A 13,907-nucleotide genomic window follows, 5' to 3' on the forward strand; every position below is an offset into this window, starting at 1 on the left:
AGGTTTCAAGAATTAACTATACTTGATCAGAAGGTGTGTTGGGTGTTTCTGGTAGAACACTCTTGGAGTGCAAAGGGTTAATGAGATCAGTAGCCGCGAAGCGAAAGGTAAAAGAGAGGAATTTCGGTGGGAACAAAGGACGACTGGATAAACGCGTAAACAAACGGGACACCGTCGAACCGTGGAGCCGCAATAACAACCTGCCGGCTGCTGCTGCAGTGGTTATCGTCGCGTGTGCATGCAATTATGACTGCGCCGGGGGGTTGCGCTCCAGTTGTACCGGTTCGCGATTGCACTATCGGCCCACGTTCGTCCGAGTGCACGCGAAGAAGTCCTCCGGTTCTTTCGCGGTGAAAAACCTGTGGGACCTCGTCGCGAACTTAACAACGCCAATTTTCATCGCAACTCTTCATAGACATCTCTTCGAATTTTCACTTGAGATTGAATTTGAAAAGTAGCTTTCAAGTTGACGATAAAATATACTTGTAATTGACAGTGAAAAGTATTTATAAAAATAAGTAATAGAAAGTATTTATACAGTAATTGTTCACAACTAGATTCTCTGACATAAATATCTGTAAGGATCTATTGTCGATCGAAGAGAAAAGATTGAACTTGGAAAATAGCTTTCAAGTGGACGATAAAATATTCTTGTAATTGATAGTGAATACTTATAAATACTTTTTACTATCAGTTACAAGTATTCTCCATTGTCAATTACTTTACAAATATTTCTCATTATTCATTGTTCCATAAATATATTATCCTATCAATTGTTTTATAAATATTTCCTAGTATCGACCTATTGCGCTCGACAATATTTCTCATTACATTCATTATTTCCCGACGAAATATTAATCATTTTATTTGTAACGTGCATAAATTATACGGCAGAATTATTTTATTCCTCTGCATCACGTGTTAATACCCTATTCAACATTTTATATCGAATTTTTCATTTTATCATTTCGCGTTGAATCAAATGGCGACAGAGAGTCGCCTCTCGAGTGCGAAGGGTTAATTAGGTGATAAATATTTTTTATTATTCACTATTTCATAAATATCCGCCCCTATCAATTATTTGATAAATATTTTCTAATATTATCATAAATAACCTGAACAGCTCGCCGGCCCGTTGACGCATTCCGCTTTAAATGCAAATGAGCGGCTGCCCCCATGCATCATTACCAGGTATTAGTCACACGCGGCCATCAATTAAACAATATTTCTCACCGCGAAACGATCGCACGATAAAAGGGTCGAAACACTCGTCGTCCCCGCCCGGTAAGATCACTTTATTCCGGATAAAGCTTGCTCTCTGTCGTGTAATTCCCTCATTTTTCCCCCTCATTAGGGTGCCCGGCAGGGGTGGGAACAAAGACGGTGAACGCACGGCGAAGAACAATGACGCAAAATTAGGACGATTCGGTTAATGTCACCGGAAATACCTAATTCTTCCACAAAGCAACCACTTTGTCAATTAAACGGTTGCAAGTGTTCCCATTTCGAAGATCAAACATTCGCTTTTCATTTTGTTCTGTGGTTTACTCAAAGCTTTTTATTCCTTTCATTGAAATGTTTCTTTTAGTATCTTCATTCAATGATACTTCTTTTTATTAAATGTTTTCGAAACGTCATCTGCTTTAAATATTTATAACAGAAGGAATCTGTTATGGATTATTTTTACCAATTTGACGACTCTAACCTTTGTTTAACAAATTAATTTCAAGATAATATGTATTCTATGAAAGATAAGAGATGTCTGGGTAATACATTCTTCTTTATAAGCAATTATTTTTCAATCAATTCATTTATTTATATTCAAAGACGTTTATAAACAAGTAAAATGTTCGAAGTTTAAATATTTGAAAATACGTTAACCTCTTCTCCTATGATTTCCTTCTCAACTATGCTCGATACTTTGTCGTTAATAATTTATTTATGTTACGAGACATATTCTATTCCTGTGTTTGCTCTCAAGTATGATAACTGATTACAGAAGATTAATATTTACTTCGAATTCGAAAGAATCGAGTGATATTTAGGTTTGTTAAATTATCTCGAAAATCTTCGAAAGGCGAGGGGTTAATAAATTGTAAACATTTGCTTGATATTCTTAAATTACTTAAATCCTTCAAAAATTGTGTACACAATTGTACACGTAATTAACAGTAAAAACCGGTTTCACTGGAACACTAATACTCTTATTACAACGTAATCCGAAAATATTCAGGTTCAGTATCACTGTTCCCAGCCACGGACAAATAAAAAGCACCCCCTGGCGGCGCACTTTAAACGCACGTCAGTTTCAACCCTTCTTGCCCGCATCGGCGCCATTATTCCGCGCGAAACGCGGGAAAAAAAAGCGACGCAAAGGTGCAGCTGGAACGCCAATCACTCAAAAAGGCAAGAAACACGTCCATCCACGCTCCGGGCCGGTAAAACACGAGAAAAACGTTCCGCGATCCAATTAACCCCCACCTTAACCCTAAATGTAGCTGCAGTGAACTACCCTCGAGATAAAAATAAAAGCAGCGGCGGATAAAAAGCGAGATAAAGAAAAATTGAACGGCGAGGAAAGTCGAAGCGAGACGAACATCGAAATTGAAATCGGAGATAACGATAGAAACGTTTTGAAATATAAATAGTCGGGTAAAATGGAAACTAACAATGAAATCGCATATCAAATGCGATGATTGGAATGTGAAGCACAATGAACGGAACATCGAAAATACGAACGAACTTCAATCGTAACAATTGTAACAAAACAGAAGATACAAAATAAAAATACAGTTCGATGTTAACATGGACATAACAGTAAAATTCGAAGTTACAGTGATATCATTCCATAAAATACAGTTCAAAATTAAATGAGAATAAAATTCAAAATAAAGCTCAAAACGAGAATAAAACTAAAATTCAAAGTTAAAACAAACACAAAAATAAAAATTCAAAGTTACAATAAAGGTATCGTTCAATACAAAACTGCACTTCAAACTTAAACAAGAATAAAACTCAAAATAAGGCTCAAAACGAGAACAAAACTGAGAAATAAATCTCCCTTTAAATCTCGAAGCATTCGATCGCCCCGAAATTCACGACACGATACAAGGGAGGAAAAAAAGACGAACGAAGGAGAAAAGAATTGAAGAGGAAGGAGGAGGAAAATTCGGATTGAAAGGGGTAAAAAAAGAGCGTGGAAGAAAAAGGGTTGCGCAACGGTGGCCACCACCTGAGCCTTCCGGCGGTGTGTTACTACCCCCTGAAAAATCGTGTGCTTCGCCAACGGTCGTGAGGAGTAGGAGGGGGTGAAGCACGAGGATATCGCGGGCTGCGATGCGATTTCAAAAGGGGTTGAAAATTGATTAAAGCCAGAAATCGGGGTGGCCCGCGATTTTTCAACAGCTTAACGGGACAAGCGCCGGAACAATGTGTCGCTGTTTCGGCTTGAAAAGCGACCAAGGAATTGACGCGATAAATCTCGGCGGGTCGTGTTACTCCCGCTCTTCCGCCGCCATCCCCCTGCCACCCTTCTAGACCGCCTCTCCACCCTTTTCTCTGTCTATCCCGGTTAGGGGATTGTTCACGGGATCCACGGGACAGGCGCAAGCGCCGTAAGGTACTTCCGATGGCCTGTATTCGAGTGATCCTGAAGGGAGGTTTTGGAGTTGGAAGAAATTGTTTCTTATTTGAGCCTTTTCTTTGTGATTTGTTTGTCAATTATGAGCGATGTGATTACTTTGTTGTTGATAAATATGCTTCAGATCGTCTGTATTTAAGTGACGTTAAGATGAAACCTTTTTGGGGTTAGAAGAAATTGTTTCTTTTTATTTGACAATTTTCTTTGTCATTTGTTTGTCAATTATGAGCGATGTGAGTACTTTGTTGTTAATAAATATGCTTCAGATGGTCTATATTTGAGTGTATTTTCGATGAAATCTTTTTGGGGTTGGGAGAAATTGTTTCTTTGTATTTGACAATTTTCTTTCTGACTTATTTTTTAATTATGAGTGATATAACTACTTTGTTGTTAATTAATATGCTTCAGATGGTCTGTGTTTGAGTGAATTTCAGATGAAATCTTTTTGGGGCTGGAAGAAATTGTTTCTTTTTGAAACTGAAAGTGGTGAATAAAATGAAGTAATCAGTTAACTTGAACTTTGATATGCCCAGGCGTGAAAGTTTCACGTCGTTGTAACTTGAAAGTTACAAAATATATTTGTTTGATGAAATTATTGAAACTATTGAATACGTTGTTAATTCGTATTCATACGTGGATATTTATTAATTTTTCACTGCGTAGATTTTGTTATAATCATGAACAAAAATTCGGCCCATGGAGGGTTAACTTAGAAACGTTCCCCTTCCCGTAGCGGCAGCATATTTATCCAACAGAGAAATTAGTCGGCTAGCATTTCGATAGAGTAGCTGGAATGGCTGTTTAATGTCCCCCGGTGGAAGAATAACCGACGCGTAAAGTGCATTCTATGCAGTTATCTTATTTGTACCCGCATGCACGTGAGAACACAATGGTCGAGGGGGTTCGCGGAGAGAGGGAGGAGCGGTTGAATTAAAGGGGTGGAAGAAAAACACGAGGAAAAAGGGACAACAATGTAATTAACTCGAAAAAATCGTCGCGCGGCAACCCTTTCGCGGCGCGCAGAAGTGTTCGCGTTTACGCAATTACCATTTAGCTGATTCCGCGTTGTCAACCGACGCGCCAACCCCCTCGAGCAATTAATTGTCATCTTGTTTTGATAACGTACTGTTCCTTTGATGATCTATCGAGTGCTTTGGGAATTATTCTTTTATGAATTGCTGGGTTTTATTTTGTTATTGGAGGATGATGGAAGTTAATGTGGTTGATCATTTCTTTGGTTTTTGTTGATAACATATCGAAATTGGATTTTGTTACGGAAAGTTTAGTAATCTAATGAATTGTTTGGGAATTATTGTTTTATGAATTGCAGGGTTTTATTTTGTTGTCGAAGGATGATGGAAGTTAATGTGGTTGATCATTTGTTTGCTTTTTTGTTGATGAAACAAATAGAAAGGAATTAGTGTATTGTGAAAAGCAAAGGGATTGGCTGATAATTGTTAATCCTGTTTTAGAAGAGAAATCTTTGAAAAAATTTCGTCAGAATGAGGTATATAATTGTCCAATTTTTCGAGAAAAAGATTAAAATTACATTTTATCACGAAGAAATACTGAAAAAGAGATTAGACTGTTCTGATATGTATCAAGTAAGAGACACTAGGAGATAATAAAGCGTTATGAAGGGTGAAGATAAGTAAAGGGGTTAAAACATCCCTCAACTCGTAATTAAGTTAACAATGAATTTTTTAATTGATCATTAAACAGACACAGCGTGCAAACAACTGTTTCAACTCGTTATCTTGACCAGCGGAGTAATTACAAGGAAAAATTCATATCGCAAGATTCTCCGTTTCAATTAATCTGAATTTTATATAAGCTCGAGTGAAATAAAATTCCGATAATTAAAAAGATCCGTTCGCGTATCTGCATTAGAGAATCTGGTTGTGAAAAATTCAAGTTATCAGACGATCCGACGAAATGAGAATTCCTCGTTGAAGTTTAAACGAAATAATGCCATTTATATTTTCACAGTCAACATGTTGTTATTGCAGTCTCTCGGTAAATTTTTTCAGATTTTTTCTGGCAGCACACGAGCTGGTTAAGAGAAGAAAAACGTAAATGGAAACAGAATTTCTCGGCGTTCCTTACACGGCGAAATTATTCTCCTTTATGCTGTGCGCATATTACGCGACGCTAAACATTTCTAAATCTAAAGGAACAATATTTAAATTCGAAAAGTTAAACGAACTCGATTTTAATTCGAACTGTTAAACGCAGCACGTCCGTGGATTTACAAACGAACCATTTATTTTTTTTTTCATTTTTTTGGGAGGGGCAGAAGTTTCATTTTTCAACGATTACAAGGTTCCACCACCGGAACTCCCAACCGAAAAATCTGACAGAATTCGGTAACACGTGTCTCGGTGGCTGCAATTCGGCAGTATTTTTTCCGAACTTTTTCGACCGATTAAATAGAGAAAATCGAACTGAACCTGATAATCCGATTTCCCTCGGTCGCTGGCACCCCGATCAAGATAAAGAGTCAAAACTAGATGTAAAATCGTTTTGGTACGCGCAACATCATTTTTCTTAAATAATCAGTCACGTGGTTCGATTCTTATCGAGAGTAGTGTAAATAGAAATGAAATGACAGTGGAAAGTTGGTAGAATGACGTATAACAATCGTTATGAATGAAAACAAAATAACAGGAAACGATGATGAAATAATAAGGAATGATGTAATAATAGAAGTACACGACTATAATAACAACAGTAATAATATTACCATAACATCATCATAACAAAGAATAATGCAACAAAAGAAATCACCAAAAATAAAATGAACATCAACGTTTCATCTGGAAAATACAATATAGTATATAAAAACTGCATACAACAATAAAAACAATGTAGCAATAACAATAAAAAAAACAATACAATAACACCAACAACACAAACGATCCAACAACAAAAACAATAGAATAAAACCAACAAAATTTACAACAATCCACCAATAAAAACCAAACGAAACGTCAACGTCCTATCCAGAAAACGCAACGCAAAGAAAACGAGACAACCGCTTCAATTCGAAAACGTCGTACAAATCAACCGCCCAGAATCCACCCACGTCAACCCTTGTATCATTTTCTCGGCGCCAAATCCTTTCCCCGGGGCGAGAGGAAAAAAGGTATTTCGATGCGTATAATATTTCGACGCGCGCCGCCTATATACTTCACCGTGTGTAAGATCGAGGGTACCTGATTCAACCCCCGCCGCCCGCACACCCTCGGGGACAAATAACGGGGGTGGGAATCGCGGGGGATAATATCCGATAAATCTTGGACGATGCTCTCTCGCGGAACACCGGGAAGGACGAAGGACGCACGCGCGACCCTTTCACACACGTTCTAACCACCCGCTCGCTCGCTCACCCCCCAACGAACGCGACGGGGTAAATTTTTGCCCCGGCTGTGGGCCACGAATAAAATACAAATGAAAATACGAGAAAGAGACAAGGGACCAGGAACAGGGAACAAGCACTTCATTAATCCTTTTATCGTGCGGCATAAATGTTTGCGATGGTAACGAGGGTAGGGGGTGGGCGGCGCATTTGCGCTTTTAATAAAGCGATACTCTTGTACAGGCTGCGCGTTACGTGGAACTCCGTGGATTCTCTCCTTTCGGTTCTTCCGCTTTTTCTTCTCTTTTTCGGGAATGCCGGGGATGTTCTCGGGGATACGCTGGGGGCGGAATTGGGGTGGATGATTCAAGGTCGGTCTGCATGGCCAGCGCTCCACGTGGAAGTGCGGGAGGCTTTGATGCGGATAGGTGTAATCTGATTTGCAACTGGAAAAACTGGGATTTTCAATTTATCTTTCGTTTTGTATTTTGGATTCTTCAGTTTGGATGTTTCCTTTTCGATCCTTGAGTTCTTAGTTTCCATTTTTCATTTTGAATATTTCCCCTTTGACTTTTAAGTTTTAATTTTCAATTTTTTGGTCTGAATGTTTTCTTAATCTCTGATTTTCCATTTTTTATCTTGATTTCTGAGAATCGTTGGTGGACATAAAATATACATCAGATTTTCTTCTTTTTGCAATAGATTAGTAATGACGAAGTTGTATCGATCACAATTGAAAAATAGATCATAGGGCAACGGGCTGATCCTGTTTTACGAGAGGAGTATTAAAAAAGATTGAATTTCGTCAGAATATTTGTTGCAACTAGAGTCTCCCATCGTGAATACAACACAAAACCCACACTCGAAGCTCCTATAGTCCCGATAAAATTCAAACAACCCTGACAATCTCGCTCACAGTTAATCCAACAGCGAACAATTGAACCTACAGTCAGCACGAAATGAAATAAACCGCGTTCCATGTAATCGAGTGCACACCGTCGAACGGCCTATAGTCTGTTTCAAATAAAGCGAGCATTCATGGTCACAGCCCCCACTGGCAAATGGAAGTTAAATCGATACGAGGGGCTATTTCGGCCGCGACTAGCCGAAAATTAACCGCCGACATGAAACAAAAACGGCCGGCCAATTAATATCATTTGCCCGGTAATACCGTGTGATCGAATAACGTCGAAATTAATTCGTATGACGTCAGCGGACGGCGAACAGTACTCGGTACCGTATTAAACAAATTATTCAACGACAGATTAATTATTACCCCGATTACCGAACCGACCCGAATTTCACCGGCGGCTGCTAACAACGGGACCCCGTCTCCGGACACCATTTTGTTTCGCCGATTCCGTCCGTCCCGCCGTTTCACTCGTCGAGGCTCAAATATTTATCAACTATCGACCCGTGGAACGACAACATTAATAGCTGTTCCGGAATTAATACAGGATCCCCGCGTTTCCGCTAATTTCGCGGATCCCGTTTAAATTCGCCTCGCCCAACGGTTCTCAACTCGGACTCCGGACCTCTTTTTTCGGCGAACCAACAATTCGCTCCAATGAAAGAACAATGAACTGCTTACCTTTCATCGTCTCGAAGCGTGCAACAGCCAGCAGCGAGGTCCCACGTGATAATGAATTCAACGAATCTCGTCGTCAGTGGTTCTCAACCAGTCCCCAGGATTCCTGAAACGGAAAAAGCCACGATCAGATTAAATATGAAACATCTTTCATTCTTCATACTTTTCTTTGTCGAACACAAATCTCAGCCATTCTCAACGCGAAAGCTTCGCGGCACTTGGTTCCAAAGGAATGACCAAACTTTCTGCTTTTTCTACTCCTCTCTCATCTTTCAAAATTTATATTGAATGTGAGAAATCTAAGCACCCTTAATTCTTTTTAAATCTAAATGAAATATTACTTTTATATTATCAATCGTCAAACTCCAAACGTGTATATAGAATAAGCATTAAAATTTGTGTTCTCAGTAAATTATTAACGACAAAGTAGTTGTATCGATCGCAGTTAAGAAACAAATCATAGGACAAGGGGTTAACAGAATATTATCTTCTACGAGAGAAAAATAAACAGCACGAACTTATAGGACGACGTAATATAATCAACGATCAAATTCCCCTGCCCTCTCTCCTCAGCCCTTCGACCACAACCCTTGCACCGTCCGACATTCCCGACCAGTGGTTCCCAAACTACTTCCCTCCCGAAGGGACGATCAACGAATTTCTCGCGTTTTTCCAGCGTTCCCCCTTGTAGTGGCGGGAGCGCGGTTCCACGTAGAAGAATTAATTTAACGCCGACCCCCTGGCGAGGGTGGAAGTTCCAGCCACGATCACGGTCGGTCTCGTCCGGTTTCCAGCGGGAAGTTAGCGCGGGGATGAAAAGAAGGTGGAGCGGGACGTCCCAGCCCGCGTGGCGGACTTAATGAGAGATAATTGAGTTAAGGCGAGTTATTTTAAGCGGAAAAGTTCGTGCCGAAAAGGGGAGTCCGAGGACAGCGGTCAGAGGGCAGGGGGGGGTCGAAGGGTTGCGCGCGCGCGGATGCGAGCGCGAGCCGGGTTAACTCGGAAAAACTTAGCAGGGGCAGCGCGACGTTAATCGATCGATCGCCCGGACACGTTTGCCGCGATCAAACTCACCGAAATTGGAAGTTCAACCCCTGCGCACATGTACAGACGGAAATCGCGTGTGTGTGCCTCGGTAAGCGGGTGCGTGTTTGTTTCCTTAATGGACGATTAATTTCCCCATGGACGGTTAATCGAGTCACGGCCAGGCGTAATGGAACGCGTTCGTTCTTGCGCGCCGTTTAGACGTTTTCGCAGATTCGGGGATAGGGTGGTTTTTAACGCGTTCAGTGCTACGTAGAACATATACATGGTGCACGCGAGTTTCTGTGGGAAAATATTTTTAAGGGACACGAGGTTAGGGATGGTGGTAGTAGTTATATTGATGGAACAGTGAAATTCCTCGAAACTATGTCAATGATTTAAGATGAAGTATTTGGATTTGAAGATTTTTGCTACGATGATTCGAGATTGATTGCGAGAGTCCTGGGTGATGGATTGGATGATCAATGCAGTGATCGATAAGTTAAGTAGATTGATAAGTCGGTAGGTTAACTGGTGAATTGCATAGAATGGTGAATAGGTCAATCTATAACTGAGAGATCGATAAGTAGGTCAATTGACGTGTTCGATAGGGGAATAAGTAGATTAATGGGCAAGTTGATTGATGGGTAGATACTTTGATTTATCGACCACCATTTGCATTTTTCAGGAATCTATATGCTAATAGACTATTTATATTGGAAATGAGAATTATTTTACAAACTTCCTTGAAAATAAAATGTACACTGTAGGTTCCACTGTCTCGTTCACGTTAAAACTGATTTTAAAATCCCAAAGTGTTCGCAATACTACATTATTGTACTCCGTTTCATTTGAGAAAGTTTACATAACCTGTTCCTACTAATGATATTCATATAATCAACACAATTACCGTACAACGAACGCTCAATCGAAAAAATTCGATTCAATTCGCCAGAGCTAAACTCTCGAGAAACAAAGATCAACGACACAGAACAACCCTCAAATCCCTATTACACGCACGGGAACGCCGAAAAAAACTTCCCACTAACCTCGCGGAACCCAAAGAAACATCAAACATAACACCCGACGTAATTTTCAGCATAAAAGAACTCCCAAACGCTAAGTAAACCCCTCGAAAACGCTGCGCCATCCCGATTTTCCTCGGCTTCGACGCCGTTTAACTACTTAGTTTGAAATTTAAGCGACGATTACAAGAGCTGTGCCAATTTACTTCATTCCGCGAAACCCACTCTGAATAAATTCATAATGAAATATATTGTTTTTGTGATTGTAGTAGTATTAAACGATAGCATAATAACGGTAACATAGTATAAAAACAGGCACTACTTTATCTTTCTCAACAGAACGCAAATTACATACTATTCCTCTTATCAGTAATTATATCTTCAAGCATACGCAGACATAGCGTAAGACTTGAATTTCCTGTTATTTTCAATAAACGATTAGCGACAAGGTAGATTGATCGCGACTCAGAAGGAAATCGTAGGACAAGGGGTTAACCGCTCGCAAGTTCGTCGACCAGGGTGATCCATGAAATTTTCAACGAGTCCCGTCCCGTGCGCGAAGCTTCGACAGGAGTTTATTTCGACGGGATTTCCATGAATTTTTCAACCGGCCGGTAAACTAATTACCCGTCGCTCGGGAATCGTCGGCCGACGCGGCACGGTTTTGTATAAAATCAACGGCTCACCGCCGGGAAACTGGCCGGCGCGGAGCGGCGGTCGCTCGTCGAACTTCCGGCGAATTAATTCGGATGCGCGCATTAATTGCCGGCTAATTGTTAAGCAATAATTAACGTTTTATTCCGCGCGACTTGGGGTTAGACGCCCAGCGTGCGAGCGAGCGAGCGCAACACGTGGACGGCAGCGCCGGCTCGAGCCGACAACAATACCCCGGGTTCTCGCGTTCCCTGTTAATTAATCGTGCCCGGTCGTTTGCTCGGCAAACATTTGTCGAATCAATCACGAATTAATCACGGCGGGCCGGTCACGTTTCTTGAGCACCGCGGTACACCGCTCGGCCGCCGCGGCGAATTTTGAATTCGAAGTTCGTTAAGGCGTGCTGGAAGTTCGTGGCCTGATGGATGTTTAATAGGGAATGTTAATTAGTTCGGAGGAGCGGTGAAATTTGAAGGGGAACGCTTTATTTGATAACCGGTGGCTCTGCGTTGAAAATATTGCATTTAGATGGTGATTACTTTTGCCGGGTTGGGGATGAGATTGAAATGGTTCGGAATTGTTTTTGAAATTCTCGCCGGTTGGCTGTAACAATTAATTAGTTTGGAGGAACGGTGAAATTGACTGTAGAGGAAGGCTTTGTTTGATAACTATTGATTTTGGGTTGAAAATATTGCATTAGGGGCCGACTATTTTGCAGAGTTGTGAATAAGATTGAAATGGTTTGAAATGATTTTTGAAATTCCCGCCAGTTGGCCGTAACAATGGCGGATCGAGAATCGATGGAAAAACGCGTTTTAATAGGAGAAATTGATTCTTGATGCTTAATTTTGATAAGTTAAGCACTTTTTTTAATGAATTAGGTAGTAGAATCACTTAACTTCATTTTAACTGCGATAATGATTATTGTTTTTGATACATTATTTAATATATTGTGATCTAAGCTGAAGTATGTACGAATAAAAATGATAAATAACTGTACAGCGAGATGGCAAAAGATTTCTAACTGAAAGGGCAACGTACGGTTCAACAATGCTCGAAATTCAAATTCATCTTCAGTTTTTCCCGAAAAGTCTGGCTAATCAAATATTAAACAGAAGCTAATTACCCAAAGAGATTGTCACCTGTCATTTAAACTACCTCCGAAAATAACTTGAAATAAAGTATTCCTTTATACGAAATTATCCGAGGTATCGTTAATTCTGTACGACCAGAAATTCTCAAAAGCAATTCCAAAATTCACCCCCCAAACGATAACACATAAAATCAACGATACTACAACAATAACATAATCTTAAAACAAAAATAATTGTCACATGAAAATCAATACCCCGAAGAGTCCAAGAAAACCACCTTAAAATTCAAAAATCCACTAACCAACTTTCGCCTTACACTCAACTCGTACTCCATTAAAGATCAATCGCAAAAACACATCAACAACAGGACATTCAACGAACAATACGCGTAGAACCGTTGGCCACCAGGAACCCCAAATCCACCCCTAAAATCGCCAACCCCCTATCGAGCGAGCAACAGCCGAAGAATCGCAACTGTGTAACCATCCCCGAGCTGTCCTTAATTACCGGTTCGAATTTCATCCCCTAAGAGATTCAACGGGGGTGGTTGTTCCCTGTGTGATGACAAACGACGAAAGAGGGTGGGAGGGACGGGGCCGGTGGCGGAGTTTTCGCGAAACGACGCACACGAGGTCGGCCAACTGGTCGGACGTGTCGTGCATCGATACGGTAACGATCGCGTGCTCATTATCCCGGCCGGCGGCCGGCAGGGCCGTATGTCGCGCATTCCGGCCGCCAACGGAACTCCATATTTATGCCGGCGGCCGGCCATATGCGTTTAAATACCTTGCACGTTACACGTGTCGCACGTGCGACTACGTCCCACCCTCGATCACCCCCGCTGTATACCTGTGTGAAGGGCTGTTACGAGACCGTGCGCTGTTAGAACGCGGTACTTTGAATTTCTGGGTACGTGACTGGACACGGGGGTAGTTCGCTATTCGGGAGAATCTTTTTCGAGGCAGGAACTTTAGAAATTGCAACAGTATCTTGGGAAATTGCGATTGGCGAAATTGAAATTTAGGGAACTCAGGGTTCTAGAGTTGAAGCTCGCGGAGGTGGAACATTTAAAATTGCTAAATTGGAACTTAAAAATTTGGAACTGTCGAAGTTGGAAGTTACAAAGCTGAATCTTTCAAAGTTGGAATTTACAAAGTTGAAACTTGCAAAACTGGAACTTTCAAGATTTTAAATTGCAAAGTCGAAACTCAAAGCTGAAGCTTACAAAATTGAAACTTACAGAGTTAAAACTTGCAAAATTGAAATGTGTAAAATCATCATCTATCAAACTGAAATTTATCAAACTAAAATGCACAACGTTTACTCGAATCCACAGTCCAACAATAAAGAAACAGATAAATAAAGTACAGAAACCTCAACTCATCTCGCATCCCAGCCCAAAGTATCTCAAGAATTCATTTTCCTTAGGAAACGAAGAAGGAAAACCTTTTTTCATGGTGAAAGTATTCAGAAAGGGGTTGATGGGGGTAGGGGCGAGTTCGCCAACAGCAGCTTTCTATCATTG

General features: G+C 40.7%; 1 protein-coding gene across 6 annotated transcripts in view; it reads right to left on the reverse strand.

The window, feature by feature from the left end:
• LOC116425562 (protein sidekick) overlaps nt 1-13,907 on the reverse strand; it is a 133,499-nt gene that overhangs the window by 76,714 nt on the left and 42,878 nt on the right. For all 6 annotated transcript variants that reach the window (XM_076364546.1, XM_076364545.1, XM_076364548.1 and 3 more), the window contains one exon: nt 8,590-8,692. The gene's annotated coding sequence lies outside the window, so the exon portion shown is untranslated. The remainder of the gene's footprint in view (nt 1-8,589; nt 8,693-13,907) is intronic.

Source organism: Nomia melanderi, chromosome 2 (assembly GCF_051020985.1).
Source record: "Nomia melanderi isolate GNS246 chromosome 2, iyNomMela1, whole genome shotgun sequence".
Lineage (NCBI taxonomy): Eukaryota > Metazoa > Arthropoda > Insecta > Hymenoptera > Halictidae > Nomia > Nomia melanderi.